Source organism: Bubalus bubalis, chromosome 5 (assembly GCF_019923935.1).
Source record: "Bubalus bubalis isolate 160015118507 breed Murrah chromosome 5, NDDB_SH_1, whole genome shotgun sequence".
NCBI lineage: Eukaryota > Metazoa > Chordata > Mammalia > Artiodactyla > Bovidae > Bubalus > Bubalus bubalis.
In genome coordinates, this window is record NC_059161.1 from 120,742,735 (window position 1) to 120,757,108 (window position 14,374).

At 44.3% G+C, this 14,374-nt stretch overlaps 1 pseudogene; it reads right to left on the reverse strand.

The window, feature by feature from the left end:
- Positions 1 to 505: 505 nt before the first annotated feature.
- Positions 506 to 9,538, reverse strand: LOC102411223 (annotated as a pseudogene).
- Between the last annotated feature and the right edge of the window lie 4,836 nt (positions 9,539 to 14,374).

Genomic DNA, 14,374 nt, shown 5'->3' on the forward strand with positions numbered 1-14,374 from the left:
GTCTTCAATATTTTCTTTCTTTATTGGAAATGACTTCAGGATACACAACCCTAGAGCAGGTAGCTTGGACTCCCTCACTAGGTATAGAAGCCTTAAGGAATAAAGTTGTCAGGCTAACACCATCAAAGAAGAGGGAATGAAAGCATGAGGGTGTGGAATAGAGACTTGATGACTTCAGATTTCTTGGGTCCAGTCACTGAGATCTTTGTATTTGCTCTGAGTCTTGTGTCCTGGATTCCCAGAATCACTTCAATGAGTCTTCCCTTTCCTTGAAGCCAGTTGGAGGTGGGCTCCTCTCAACTGTGATTCAGACTTTGTTCTAGATCCTTCCCAATCATTGTACACCTCCCAGACACAAACAAAGGCTCCTGTCTGTTTCAGCACCATTACAAGTGAAACCCTGTATTCTTTAATGAGAATAGGGTGTACAGACCACCAAATACAGCTCACCAACATCCTGGGCAGGAGTACCCTAAGTGTGATTTAGTGCTTGCTCAGAGCAGCCTTACTGATTCCTCAACCACTCCAAGCATTTATACTGCCTTTGCCAGCCAATCCTGTCATTTCCTCGATCAAAGACTGAGAAATACAGCCTCAGGAAGACGTCACCCAGGATCCAGTTCTCTCTAGATGTCCTAACTGTGTTCTCTTTAAAGGTGGTATAGCAGTGGCCTCTAGAATCCTGGGGGAGTCAGAGACACACACCAGTCAGCTTGAGCCTTTATGTGTGACTCCCACAAATATCCAGACCCAGCAAAATTCTTGGTTTTATTTCCCTCTTTTGGTAAGTATCAAGGGGTTTTCTCATTAGCAGGGGATATGAGAGTTCATCAGCAACCTAAAAGGGCCAAGACATGAGGTTGCCATGAGGAAGGGTGTGGGAGAGGGGAGGACTGGGAGGTGGGGATACAGAGGAATAATAAACAACAAAGACCTACTGTAGAGCATAAGGAAATATATTAACTATCCAGTCATAAACCACATGAAAAAGAATAAGAAAAAGAATATATATTTCTGTATGTGTATAACTGAGTCACATTGCTGTGCAGCAGAACTTAATGTAACACTGAAGATTAGCCACACTTCAATAAAATTTTTAGAAAAGAAAAAGAGTCCATAGTTCTCCTCTCTCCCTGTTTCTTTCCTTCTGCATCCTGCTCCTTGTTTTCTCTGAAGAGAATGCTGGTTCTACTCCTGCGTCTCCACAATCCATACTTTATTTAAAAACTTTATTTTGTATTGGAGTATAGCGGATTAACAATATTCTGAGTTTCAGGTGGACAGTAAACAGACTCAACCATATATATCCATGTATCCTGGTCACAAAAATACCCCTCCCATCCAGGTTGTCATATAATTAAGTGGAGTTCACTGTGCTACACAGTAACTCATTGTTGGTTATCCATCTTAAATAGAGCAGTGCCCACAACACATTCTTGAAGACTTAACTCAGGTACTCTGAGAAGCCACCTTCAGCCCGCACTCACCCACTTTGGCCACTCCAGGCTTGGGTGGGTAACTTACTCTGGTTCCCCATCCCCACCAGTCAGTCCATAGCCCACATCACCCCGAGTAAGCCCCTAGTGCCCCAAATGCAAAGCAGTTTGGGATGACATTTGCATGGAATCCAGTGCAGTTTTGCCTAGAACCAAGCAACCGTCCACATGGCTCCATGAGTTTACAGTTTTAGAATTCCTGAAATTCCCTCCCATCCTCAAAGCCTTCTTTGAGCCCATCAGCCAACTCTGAACTCCCCTAGGGAGCTGACATGAAGCCTCCACCCTGTGCCAGGGCTGAGCAGTCACTGTGCACCCTTTATTCACATTAGCATCCAGCCTCTCCACAGAGGGGTTGGGTAGCCTGACTCACAAAGTGGGGACCTGGCCAGAGTTAGGGGAAGATGCATCCGAGAACTAGGGTGACCATATAATTTATCATCCAAACCAGGAAAACTGCGAGAAGGGAAGGGAGACTGTTAATCCCTATGGTGGGACAGCACACTGAGACTATCCCCAGCCATTCTCCTTGTCACATGACTTATTTCAAGGACTGTTAGAGCTGACTTTCTGTTTTCATCCATCTGAGGGTTCAGATTGAACTGAAGCTCTTTAAATACTGAGGACCTGAGTGTTCCCCTCTCCTTGTGACTCGCACCATGCCAGCATGGCGTGGTGTCTCCACATTTATTTCAGGATGATCAGTGTCCCAGACGGCCTTTTACTCTGAAGTGGTTCGTATTGTGGGAGGCTCTGGCCAGCCCCAGGGCTCAGCAGCATCTGCAATAGTGTGAGATGGCCTGCAGAGGGCACCCTCTTCCCAGCAGCAGCCCAAGGGTTCCTGCAAGTTCCTATTTGATAACCACCCTTCAGGGTTCTCCCCTCAAATTGAGGATGTAGGCTTGAGCTGGTACTGGGTAGTTGATACCATCGATTATGAAGCTAATAGAGGACAAGGTATTGACTGCAAAACATGGAACATAGTGCCGTTAGAGAGAGGGAGAGAAGTTGGCCCTGGAGATCCTTCTTGTGTGTGGAGACTGGGAGTGACCCTGGGGCTTGACCCTTCACCTCCGAACCCCGTGGTGTGGTGCCAATGAGCTTCTGGATGTTATTGACCAGTCTTCTTGGGCCAAGGATTAGTGATGTCCCGGTATCCACAAGGGCCTCACAGCCGCCAGAACAAGCAATAACCTTTCTTTTCATGGAGATGCTGAGAGACAGTGTGACAAAGCAGAGATCAAGGTCATTCTGAGTCTCCCCAGAGCTTCCCCCTTCCCGACTGTCTTCTAAACAGCCCTTTGTCTCTTGCTCTCTTTTCCTTTGCTCCCTACACAGCACCTTCCTTGACATTCTTGAATGCAGTACTTGAATACACCAGGCTCTTTTGCACCTTGACGCAAGCTGATCTTCCTTCCTAAAGGAGCCCCCTCCCCTTTGACTAGCAAATTTCTTCTCATCTTCCAGATTCCAGGTTAATTGTCATGGTTTCAGGGAAGTCTTTCCCCTGGTGTTTATTAGTATACTTTCTTGACAGTCTCTGTAGACACTTCCTCATACCTAACATGTACCAAAGACACAATTCACTATGTGTGTGTCTCATTCCCTGTTCATCTGCCTTCTTAGATGGGAGGGCGAGTTTTATTCTCATTGCCTCCCTAAAGTGCCTGGCACACAGTGGATGCCCAAGGCTTGTCTGTTCAGTGAATGAATGAAGACTGTGTGAATAATAAATAAGAAACATCCAGAGAGCTATATCTTGTGGGGAACAAATAACAGGTCAATCGCAGAGTGAAGATGAAGATTTGCTAGGGCAACAGATTCTCATAGTGGTAGGAGAGAGGGGCTCCTCTGGGAGAGGGTGTCTGCCAGCACTGCTCCTACAACCAGCTCAGACCCTGAGACCCTGGCCAGGAAATACATGACTAGCCCACAGAAACTCCAAAAGATAGGTCAGCTTTTGTCTGAGGGTATCACACAGAATCCTCTCAATTATGCCTCTTGTCCTCAGGTCACTCCTGGATCCCACCTTCCTGATTCTCTGTTATAGCCCCTGCCCCACTGTGTGCCCATGAATGTGGGATGTCTATTTTATTAGTTGCTTTCAAGTCTTAAGACTTCAGCAAATCTCTCTACACTGCTCAGTAGCTGCTCCCTTAGGAGACCAGTTCTACCCATTTGCTGAGGACTTTCCCTGTTTTTAAACTGACATTTATCTGTACTGAGAACTTCCTTTGTCCCAGGTAGCCCCAGACAATTGGTCATCTTATATCTCTGTTCAGGCTGGATAAATTCTCCCTGATCCTCTGTTCACCACACTGTAGAGTCATCTAACCATGCTCCACACCTCACAGGGCAGTGGGTGCAGCCCTCTCCCAGGTGCACAGACACCTCCAACCCTTTTAGGACCCTGGTCAGAACCCTGGTCAGAACCCTGGTCAGAAGGCCAGGGGATTATGAACCCATGGGTGGTTTGCATATCTATCTGGTTGTGTGTTTGTTTGTATGTGTGTTTGTTTGTGTCTCTGTGAGTGTTTGTGTGTCTCTGACTAGCTATGCATGTTTATATGTGTCTCTGTGTCTGTCTGTGTTGTTGTGGGTGGTGTATATGTCTGTGTGACTATGTGTCTGAGAATGTATTTGTGTGTGTCTGCCTGTGTCCATGTACGGTAGCGGGAGCATCACTTGGGCTGACCCTCAGAGGGAGAGGTTACCAGTCCATGTGTACACTCCAGTCGCCCACGTGGATCAATGGTACCCAGCTGAGCGCTCCCTGGTAGTAGGATTTATCCACCCCACCAAACATCACCACACTGCCTTTCGCCTGCATGTGTAGAGAGAAGAGAGGGGGGATCCTTGGAGGACAGTAACAGCAGCACTGTCTGAGAGCTATGATGGTCCACCCATCAAGGCCCTAATAAGGTCCCCATAAACAGATGCAGAAATCGAGGCTAGGAGAGATTGAGATCCAGATTGAGGTCAGTTACCAGCTAATGAGTGATACAGAAGAGGTTAGAAGCTGAGTCACTTAGCTAGGCTCCATCCACTCTATCTTCTGAACATGCTGTACCTCCTGTGACCTGAGTGCTCAGACACACTCAGAGGACACGGTGCTGAAGCATATTGGCTTTCTCCTTGTCTAGCTTGTCATTTTTCAGGAAAATCAAGGCCTGAGAGTTCTAAGGATGTGGGTTCAGGTCACCCAGAGTTGGCTCTGCTGGCCTGTGACCTCTACTGTTCAAAGGGCCCCACACTCAGAAGGGACCCCACCTATACTCTCCGTGTCTTGAAATGCCTAATATTTCTTGAACAAGGAATCCCACATGGTTGTTTTGTGTCCCACACTTTCATTTTTCACTGGCTCCTGCAAATTGGGTAGCTAGTCCTGGGCTGCCAGTGGAATGCTAATAAGGAAGGAAAAATATCCACCATCCTTCTCCTTCCTTCCTGATCAAACTCATAAGCAAATCATATTGCTTTTTCCTCCAACTTGTTTCCTGTTGCCTTCCATTAGTCTTCCTCCTCACTCACCCGCCTAGACCAAGTTATTGGTCTTGAGCCCAGGAGCAGCATTGTGTTCCAGTAAAACGTTACTTGTAAAAGCCAGTGGTGAAGCCAGGTACGGCCCTGGGGCTATATTTATCCTGGGTTAGATTGTCTCTCAGGATTCTTCTTTATCAAGTGTTCTGTAATTTTCGTGCAACTGAAAGCATCTTAAAGCTAATTTAGAGAAAGGGATTGTCCATCTCAGACGTACTTGCTCAAGTAGAAGGCAAAAGCAGGCTCAGAAATGGCACCATGATTCCTCAGGTTGTCAAAGATGGGGATGGCTCCAAAAACAGATATGTTGGTGTAGTTCAAGCCCAAGATGCCATCAAAAGGTACACCCTCACACCCGTATGCCACAGCGTTTAGACCGAACAGCTGGTCAGAACTTACAAGGTCCCCAATCTGTGGGAGAGAAGATACATGAAGTGGGGCCAGGACTGGGCTGGGGTGTATTGCCATTAGATCCTCAGAGAATTGCAGCAGGGTTGTGTCTTTGCTGGACCTCAGATGGTTAGACCAAGCTGGGAGGGGAATTTGAGTTCCATTTGTGAGAGGTTGTGAATTTTAAAACATCTGTCCCTCTGAAAAACACCACCTGAGTGAGTCAAATTGGCCTTGTGGCTTCTGTCCAGGTGGGGCAACCAAGAGTCAGGCCAGGACCCATTGGTGCTCCCTTGTGGACAAAATGAGTTGAGAGCAAGGTAGCCTTTTCTGTCAACACTATGACCTACTGACAGAAATGGACTGTATTCTCTAAGGTACTGTGGATTCTGTATCTGTCCAGGAAGATGGAAGCCAAAAACACAGTCTTGCTTGCAGGGATCTATGAAACTGCTGCCTGGGAAATTCACTTTTGGGGATATGTGTGTATTTGTGTGAGTGTGTATGAGAGAGAAAGAGAGAGAGGGGAACTACTCAAGTACTTTGGGGAGGCAGGCCATACATCTTATGAGACTCTCAAAGGCACCCTAGAGTGAGAACTCATTTATCAGGCCCCTTGACATCTCTGGCCTCCAGTGTCCCACTGTGGATACCTGAAGCCCTTGACTGCCCCCAGGGTCCCCATATAAGTTTTATACTGTCCGTAAATACCCTACAGCAACTTCAGTCAAGAAAAGCCAACCAAGCTCCACCGTTTACCACATGTGGGCCTCAGCAAGGCCCTTGCTGTCTGTACCTCAGTTTCCTCATATGTCTCATGAGCTAATCAGACCACCTGCTGTGTTGTGTTGTTGCAGGATTAAACCAATTATTACCTGAAAGTGCCTGGAACAGTCTGTGAATATAAAAGTGGGCGCTTTTTTCCCCTCTTCTCGCTCCCAGGAAAATAAACCTTGAGCTGCTCATGAGCAGAGGAGCTGAAAGTCCACACCTCAAGCCACTCCCTGGGTTAGCTAATCCATTTGCTCGTGTGTCACCATGGACACTGCCTCCCCAGGGACAGGATTCTGTGGGTAAGATGGCCGATATCTATGGGAGTCAGGCTAGGAAGGGTCCTGACAGATGGTCCTGCATCTGTTTTGCAAGTAGGGGTCACTCCATAGCCAGTCCTGACTCAGCTTCTCTCTTTTTTTTTTTTTTTTTTTCAGCTTCTCTTTACATGTTATCCAAATGGTGTTATAAGCAAGAAATCCTTTCATGCTCCCAGATCCATAGGTGATGCTGAAGGTGTTTTGGTTAGGCTGAAAGGTGGAAGACTTGTAATGTCTGACCCTAACTTATGTAGCTGCAGACACAAGAGATGAGTGTCATCAGGTGCCAAGGGTGGAAACAGGGTGGCAGAGCAAGTGAAGGATGGTCTGGGTAGGGAGTACCTGTACTCACAACAGGCTGGACTTTAGCAAAAGGTGGAAGGCACCCACAAATCAGATAAGCCTGTGTCAAAGATAACCTGGAACTCCTCAGGGTGTGTTCCAATGGTGACGTTACCCATGTAGAGCATCTACAGGGAGAAGCAGGGAGTGGGTTAGTGGAGAACTGGCTACCCTCTATTCCCACACTGATGTCTCCCTTTGGGTGTCATACATCTCTTGAGATCACTTTCCTACCACTGTGAAGCTCACAGCCTTTGATCACAGAGGTGCTTGCATTTGATTTTTTTTTTTCCTGTGCTACACTGTATGCAGGATATTGATTCTATGACCAGGCATTGAAGTGGTATTTTCTGCATTGGAAGCTCAGAGGCATAACTGCTGGACCTCCATGACCATTGGACACCCAGGGAAGTCCTGGTGCCTTCATTTGAGAAACTCTGTAGTCTCTTCAAACTCAGCCTTTGCACCCCCTTCTCCAGGAGGTCCTTCTTGATCAACTCCAGACACTCCCTCTAAACTCAGACCACATCCAGTCAACACCACACAAGTGACCCTTTCATTTGAATGTATTTACTCTTTGCCTATCTCTCAGGCTGCCTTGGGCATTCTTGAAGACAAAACAAGCCCTTTTTCTAATCTAAAAACAGTAACGACTGTGTTAGATTCTGATGGCCTTACACGGAATACAGGTTCAGTAACTTTTTACTGCTGCGGTTCTTGCACCTGTGGAAACTGAATTCCTCTGCCTGGGGATTCACAATTGCTTTGCAGTTTGTTCTACCTTCTGATCAGAGATGATTCACTCTTCATCTGTAACTAGTTGACTCCCTTAGTTCAGAAGGAACTGTTGCTGATGTTTCTGTTGCTGCATCACTTCAGTCGTGTCTGATTCTGTGCAACCCCATAGACAGCAGCCCACCAGGCTCTACCATCCCTGGGATTCTCCAGGCAAGAACACTGGAGTGGGTTGAAATTTCCTTCTCCAATTCAGGAAAGTGAAAAGTGAAAAGTGAAAGTGAATTTGCTCAGTCGTGTCCACCTCTTAGCGACCCCATGGACTGCAGCCTACCAGGCCTCTCCATCCTTGGGTTTTTCCAGGCAAGAGTACTGTAGTTGGTTGTCATTGCCTTCTCCTCAGAAGGAACAATCTCCCTCAAACTAATGACACATCTTTGACACAGAAATGAATGTTTACCTGCCACCTGGTAATTTCTCAGTGCAGTCACCAAGACAAGAGTTAAGGATGATAGTGCCTTCTCCTCTGGGTGGGGCCCATTTTGCCCAGTGTTTCTGCCTCCTGCAGGAGCCCCAGCCCCAACATCCCACGTGGCATCTCCAGATGGGCCCCAATACTAGGCTAGGACACCAGGGGGGCGCTGTGGAGCACCATCCTCCCAAAACACTCACATCCATAATGTTCCTCAGGGGGTGAATAGTTATATTTGAGCCACGAGAAGAAATCTGGGACAGACTGTAAGCATGTTCCTTGAGGAAATTTTTCAGCATGTTTTTTTCACTTAGGGTATTTCTCATGGTCTTCACTTTCCTTAGAGATATTCTTTCACTGATTATTTGACAAAGAAAACAAAGAAGATGCCACAATTAGCTGTCAGTGTTAAGCTATAACTGTCATTGCAATGGCACTGTGTATTTTCTAATCATTTTTATAAGTCACCTTATTACGAGAATTTTATGCATATTCCATGGCAAAGATGCAGGTTTGAATAAAGATTCTGTTCTGTAATGTTGGGTAAGCCATATGACCATGTGGGGTCTCAGTCTCCCCTTCAGTAAAATGGTGGAATGTAACAATACAAACCCTCTGAATAGGACATCTTGGGGATAGTGAAGTGATGGATATAAGGTGCCTGATAAATAGGAAGTCTCAACAATGACAGCCACTAGCACTGCTGTTGCCATCCCACTGTATCCTTCTCATAGAAGCTCAGGGAAGGAGGTAGAAGGGGGATTCCTGTCCTCTTTTACAAGGGAGGAATTTGAAATTCAAGAGACTTGTGAATTGGCTGTGGTCACACTGCTTGTCAGATATAAAACAGTGTATAAGTAGCTCTCCCACTCTTTCTCAAAGTTGAAAGAGAAGAGAGAGTTGAAAGAAGAATCCAGAAGATAAGGAACAAGTTCAGGAAATGTAGAAAATTAAAAGAAAAGTTAAAAGAAAACACCACAGAGAGAAATACACTCACAGAGAATTCCAAAGGGGTGGAGAGATACATGATAGTGATGCATAGATGCAGACATAGACATATACACACTGAAGTAGAGAGGGAACAAAGAGGACACGCTAAATAAGAGGTAGAAAAGTGCTATTCCACAGGACCACACCTACATCTGCATTGACTGTGCACTGAGCAATTGCAAGGAGTTCCAATTTCAATAGGTCATGACATGACTGGACCCCAGAGTTGTGCAACTATGCAAATCTACACCAAGAACCTTGGGTCACACAGTTCCTATAGCAAGGTACTTATCAATATTTAAGGGTTTAACTTTAAGATTGTCAGGGAAATATTCCATTCTGTTCTAAAGCTGATGAGTAGAAGAATAATCAGATGAAAAGAAAAATCACAGAAAAGAAGATGATGTGGCTTACAGTCTCCATACTTACATGATTCTGCAATTTGAGAAGACCACCAGCCCGAGGAGCTCAAGCCCGTTCATGCTTCTTTCCTGGCTCCAAGTACTCAGGGAAGTTCAGGTTCTTAGCATGTAATGGTGACCGGGAGCCCCTAGTTATATATGCTCTGACATGCCCTAGTTTAGCACTTTAGGCCAATAATAGGTCTGTAATAATCAAAAAGGTCTCGATAAAATATTTACCTTCATCAGTGTCCTTGGAGAGTGGACTTTGAAGCTTCACAGAATACAGAGAATTGAACTGTAATCTCTTCCTTGAAGCTTGGCTGGAAAATCAAACTGATCTTCATGGACATCTAAGAAGATGGAGAACCTTGCCTACTTGGATAAAAGAACTGCTAAGAACATCATAAAAATGGATACTAAGGGCCAGGCTCGACATTCGTGTTTTCATGTCATCTTCCTAGCCAGTTCATGAGATATGCATGGCTGTCTTCATTGGAGAGGAGATTGCTAGGAAGATAAGTTGTCAAATGACAAAGTGAAGACTTCAGGGACAGCCAAGGAACATACAACTGGCTTTAGGTAGTGGGTCTAATGGCAGACATCAGGGGCACCTATCATGCCAGTCTGCATCAAAGATTTAGGCCAGAGCAGTACGTCAATTGCATGGTTTCAGTATTGGAAGAAATGTCATATGCATCCACAAGATATTTTATATTATCCAACAAATATACAAGGAAGAACTGTGTGCTAGGTTCTGGGTTAAAGGCTTCAAAGTCCAAGTTGATCAAGATAAAAGTAGTCTTTTTTTTTTTTTACATTTTATTTTATTTTTTTTTCTTTTTTACTTTACAATATTGTATTGGTTTTGCCATACATCAACATGAATCCACCACAGGTATGCACATGTTCCCCAGAGCTAGTAGTCTAGTTCTCACAAAGTCATGGCCGCAGGAGGCAGGAGGTATGATAATAGGACTAGGTGGCCATGTTGAACCCTGGGCCACACAGGCCTTACCACTGGGAGCAGCCTTTCCTCCACTTTACCCATGCTGGAAATTAGGCCAGTTGGCCATGTTTTCAAGAGAATCGGAAGTTTGGATATTTATGTACAATCTACTGATTTTAATATTAGCAACTAATCTTTTCCAAAAAAAAAAAAAAAACAGTGGAAATGAAATCTCCACAGCAATGTGCTGGAATCAGCCTTCAGTCTCTGCAGGTTTTTATTTCTTGCCTGGAGTTGGGAGGGCAGTGGGGACAGAGAGGAATTTAACTCATGTCGGTTGATTTACAAAGAGACTGAATGCATACTGAACATGTGTGTTTCCTTTCTACTTATAAAGAAAGATCATCAGGGACATACAAACCAAAAAAATTTAACTGCTGAAGATAAATGGATATATTTTTGATATAATTTCCCCATAGGGTCTATGTCACGAAAAATTTTGTCTGCCAAACCAAACATACAAAAAAATAATTTTGAAATGTCTTCCCAATCAAAGAAGACAAAACAACTGTGGCAGCCAAGTAAAGACAATCCTGTTTAATGACTCATCCAGGACTCCCAGGGCCTATTCCTGCATGAGATCTATCCATGCCTGTCCCTTGAATACAACAGGAGCCTCTCCTGTTGCCAAGTGTGTTTAGATGGGGCACTGTGACCTAATCCTCATTTTTGCATGTTGTTTAAATTCAGTTCTGGTCGATAAATCCCAACAGGGGGAATATGACGTCACTGACAAAGGACACACATACATGCCTTTTGAACTATGGTGTTGGAGAAGACTCTTGAGAGTCCCTTGGACTGCAAGAAGATCAAACCGGTCCATCCTAAAAAAAATCTGTTCTGAATATTCACTGGGAGGACTGATGTTGAAGCTGAAGCTCCAATTATTTGCCCACCTGATGTGAAGATGAGTGCAATTGTGCGGTAGTTTGAGCATTCTTTGGCATTGCCTTTCTTTGGGATTGGAATAAAAACTGACCTTTTCCAGTCCTGTGGCCACTGCTAAGTTTTCCAAATTTGCTGGCATATTGAGTGCAGCTCTTAAAGTAATGCTCAAAATTCTCCAAGGCAGGCTTTAGCAATATGTGAACCATGAACTTCCAGATGTTCAAGATGGTTTTAGAAAAGACAAAGGAACCAGAGACCAAATTGCCATCATCCGCTGGATCATTGAAACAGTAAGACAGTGGCAGAAAAACATCTATTTCTGCTTTATTGACTATGCCAAAGCCTTTGACTGTGTGGATCACAATAAACTGTGGAAAATTCTGAAAGAGATGGGAATACCAGACCACCTGATCTGCCTCTTGAGAAATTTGTATGCAGGTCAGGAAGCAATAGTTAGAACTGGAGACAGAACAACAGACTGGTTCCAAATAGGAAAAGGAGTACGTCAAGGCTGTATATTGTCACCCTGCTTATTTAACTTACATGCAGAGTACATCATGAGAAATGCTGGGCTGGAAGAAACACAAGGTGGAATCAAGATTGCCGGGAGAAATATCAATAACCTCAGATATGCAGATGACACCACCCTGATGGCAGAAAGTGAAGAGGAACTCAAAAGCCTCTTGATGAAGGTAAAAGAGGAGAGTGAAAAAGTTGGCTTAAAACTCAACATTCAGAAAACGAAGATCATGGCATCTGGTCCCATCACTTTATGGGAAATAGATGGGGAAACAGTGTCAGACTTTATTTTGGGGGGCTCCAAAATCACTGCAGATGATGACTGCAGCCATGAAATTAAAAGACGCTTACTCCTTGGAAGGAAAGTTATGACCAACCTATATAGTATATTGAAAAGCAGACATACTTTGCCAACAAAGGTCCATCTAGTCAAGGCTATGGTTTTTCCAGTGGTCATATATGGATATGAGGGTTGGACTGTGAAGAAAGATGAGCACCAAAGTATTAATGCTTTTGAACTGTGGTGTTCAAGAAGACTCTTGAGAATCCCTTGGACTGCATGGAGATCCAACCAGTTGATTCTGAAGAAGATCAGCCTTGGGATTTCTTTGGAAGGAATGATGCTAAAGCTGAAACTCTAGTACTTTGGCCACCTCATGCAAAGAGTTGAATCACTGGAAAAGACTCTGATGCTGGGAGGGACTGGGGGCAGGAGGAGAAGGGGACGACAGAGAATGAGATGGCTGGATGGCATCACTGACTCGATGGACGTGAGTCTCAGTGAACTCTGGGAGTTGGTAATGGACAGGGAGGCCTGGTGTGCTGGGATTCATGGGGTCGCAAAGAGTCGGACTGAACTGAACTGAACTGATGGGAAGAACTGACTCATTAGAAAAGACCCTGATGTAGGAAACATTGAAGGCAGGAAGAGAAGGGGAAGACAGGATGAGATGGTTGGATGGCATCACCAAGTCGATGGACATGAGCTTGAGTAAGCTCCAGGAGTTGGTGATGGATAGGGAAGCCTGGCATGCTGCAGTCCATGCGTTTTGAAGAGACGGACACAACTGAAAGGACTGAACTGAACTGAACAAACTGAGAACAAAGAGACTGATAAACCTAATTGCATCAAGTTGGTGACTAGCTGCCCATAACAACACATTACTTAAGTGGCTTTAAAATTCAGAATTATGGCTACATTTACAGTGGGATATCTTCTAAGGAAAAACAAAAGTACTGCCCATCCAAAACAAAACCTAAGAAAATCAAAAGCAAAACAGGAAAGAAATCTGAAACTATATTCAACAACTTATTGTTCCTCACAAATTCTGTTATTGTGACAGAATCATATGCATGTTAACAGGTAAAAGCAAGACAATAACTAATACTAATGTTCTGAAGTAAGCCTTTCAGTGGCTAGAAAAACAGGTTCACACATAACATAAAGAAGTTTAATTCAAACCCTGCTGTCTTAAATCTTGAACTGAAAGCATAAGTTTGTACCAACTAGTTATATTTATTTTTATTTCATTTTTTAAGGAAAATGTGTACTTCCTACTCTGACCAATGTAAAGCCTACAAGCAATGACAACTTGATAACAGTGACTACTCTGAGGTCTAACATGTAGCTTCTAAATATATTTCCCATCACACAATGCATGGATTCTTAAAGAGATGGCTGATTTCAGGACTGGGTAAAGAGATGCACAAAATAATCTTGGGAATCATTAAGGACCAGAAAGCTAAGGCACTTCGAAGCCCAAAGGGGACTGGACAGAAAGTATAGGAATCCAAATGAAAAGGCCAAACATCTATCAGTTTGTTGGACAGAATGATGTTTCTGCTTCTCAACACACTGTTTATGTTTCTCATAGCTTTCATGCCAAGAAGCAAACATCCTCTGATTTCATGGCTGCAGGCACCATCCACAGTGGTTTTAGAGGCTGAGATGAAGAAATCTCTCACTGCTTCCACCTTTTCTCCTTCCATTTGCCATGAAGGATGGGGCTGGATCCCATGATCTTAGTTTTTTAATATTCAATTTTAAGCTGGCCGAATGTGTCCAAATGTTAATAAGCAACATCTAATTTGTCACTGTGATAGATTGCTAGGGCACCAATTCATCATTCTGAGCACTGAGAAAGGAAAATAATCATCAATATGTATGCTATTTTTGTTTCTATTAAGCATAAGTTATGTAACTACAAACAGTTCCAGGAAAACAAGCTAGATTGTCCCTTCTGGGGGTGATGAGAGAGTGATAGGGAGCAGTTATTATACAGATGAAGCCTCACTCACTGACCTGCAGCTCACCTCCTGCTGTGGAGATCTGGTTCCTAATAGACCAAGGTTTGGACTGGTACTGGTCCTGACCCACTGTGCTGGTATTGTGGACTCCTGCTCTAAACCCAATAGTGGGACATTCTGTAAGACAAGCCACCCTGCTTCCGCCCAGTTTCTGAACAAATAAATGGCATTAAAATTGGGAGAGGAACAGCTAT